This window comes from Myotis brandtii, unplaced genomic scaffold (assembly GCF_000412655.1).
Source record: "Myotis brandtii unplaced genomic scaffold, ASM41265v1 scaffold825, whole genome shotgun sequence".
NCBI classification, from domain to species: Eukaryota; Metazoa; Chordata; class Mammalia; order Chiroptera; family Vespertilionidae; genus Myotis; species Myotis brandtii.
Window position 1 is genome coordinate 429877 of NW_005371349.1, and position 1969 is coordinate 431845.

General features: G+C 64.7%; 1 protein-coding gene across 1 annotated transcript in view; it reads left to right on the plus strand.

Annotated features, from left to right (window-relative positions):
- CANT1 (calcium activated nucleotidase 1) overlaps nucleotides 1-1969 on the plus strand; it is a 7507-nt gene that overhangs the window by 374 nt on the left and 5164 nt on the right. The gene's annotated exons all lie outside the window — the stretch shown is intronic.

Below are 1969 nucleotides of genomic sequence, written 5' to 3' on the forward strand. Positions count from 1 at the left end.
CCCCAGCCCCCCCATCGACCTCCCCTCGGAAAGTCCAGCCCGAGCCTGCGGACAAGGTGGCCTCCTGGTGCCCCTCCTGGGCCTCAATGAGCCTCTGTTCAGGCCTGACCTCCCGGGAAAGGGCTGGGAGGCGTTAGCAGGCCCGCCCTCTGCCTCCTGGCTGCCCAGAGCAGAGCGTGTCCGGGAGGAGCGTGGGGGTTCCGGCCTGTCTGAGGCCACCCCCGTGGTCGGACGGAGTGGGGGTTCTCGGTCTCCCTACTCTTTCTCATCCAGGTGAGCTGACCACACAGGGTGGGGGAGGGAACCACACGCCCCAGGTAGGCAGGTGCCACTGTGGCCAGATGACCGCCCCGGGGAGGCGAGGCGTACGTCTGGTCATTTGCTGCCTTCCCTGAGCGCCGTCTCCTTTCTTCCCCGAAGCTGTGCCCCAGACCGAGTCCACGCCCTGTTTTTATGTCCACAGCAACGCAGGTGCCGCAGCGGTTCCTGGAACGCCTTAGTGATGCCGCAGCGAGGGGATTTAAGCCTCTTCTAGTGATTAGGACTCTGTTGATGTAGAGCAGGTGGGGAACCGCCCGCCCAGGGGCCTTGTGCAGCCCAAGAACCATTCGGTCTGGCCCCGCCAAGGCGTCAGGTGAGGCAGTGAGATCTGTGACCAGATACAGTGGCCGATGTTTAGGTGGTGAGTCTGTGTGGCCGGTGAATGATGTTACTAGTGTCCACATGGCCCTTGGCAGGGAAAAGGGTCCCCACCGCTGATTTAGACCAAGACCGTTGCTTGGGAAGAAATCTTGATACCAGAGGAACCTGGGAAGATGTTCCGTTTCCCTCTCGCGTGCCTTCCCTTTGACTCCCACTGGCTTATCTGTAGTAAGTGCCGTCGGTGAATGGAACTCACCACTCCGGCTCCCGCGCAGAGGAACGGCCACGGGAAAGCTGGCGGTCAGGGTGCCTGTCAGCTGACCTTAAACTGGGGTCGCTGGATGCCCAGGAGCGCCCAGGGTGACCACAGGGTCCTCCCGGGAAGAGGGAAGCAGAGGGCACGAGGGAGTGAGGACGGCACAGAGATGCTGGCTTTGTGGCGGGGGAAGGGGCCACAAGCCAAGGGGTGCGGGCGGCCACTGGGGGCTGGAAACGAACGTCCAGGAAGCGGGTTCTCTGCTCCAGCCTCGGGAGGGTCCGGCCCTTGATGTTAGTCCAGAGACCAACATCCCGCTGCCGGCCTGCGGGGCTGCAAGGTAGCTGCCGTTTCCGCTGCCGAGTCTGCGTGACGTGACAGTGCGAATAGGAGCCCAGTACACTCCTCTAGGGTGGGGGCGGGCACGAAGGGGCCCGACTCAGGGAGCAGTGCATGCTGGGGTGCCGGGGAGGGGTGGGGGCAGCCGCGAGCTTCCAGGCTGTCAAGGGTTCAGCTCTTCTTTCCCATCGGGAAGTGCGCCTGGGCAGAGCGGGGACTGCCTGCCCGTCATCAGAGGCCGTGGCTGGCCGGGAAGGAAGGCGGTGGCTGCAGGGGGCGCTGGGAGGAGAGGGCTGCCCCTGTCCGGGCAGAGGCAGGGAGCTGGGAGGGCCCTTATCTCAGATCCGGGACAGGATGCCCTCCCTGCCCTCCCAGATCCTGAGGGAGGAGCCGCTGCAGCTGTTTGTTCTGCCACCTGTCCGACCACTCCCTCCCTCACCACTCCCCACTGAAGCCCGAGAGCCAGCCTCTGGGCTGCTGGCGCGGGGAGTGGTGCCCCTTTCGTCTGAGCCGGGCCTGGAGTCAGGGGCAGGCTGAGCATGGCCCGGGAAGGTAGGGGTGCCTGAGCCCGTCCTCACTCCTAACCGAGGGTCTCCCTGGGTGCTGCCCTCGGGCCCTGGGAACCGGCGCGCTGCCTGGTGCAGACCTGCTGCTCTACAAGGAAATGCTGGTTTGACAAGAGCCAGAAACAGGAGTGTCCGTGAGCCGTTCTTGCGACACAGCTCCCTGGAA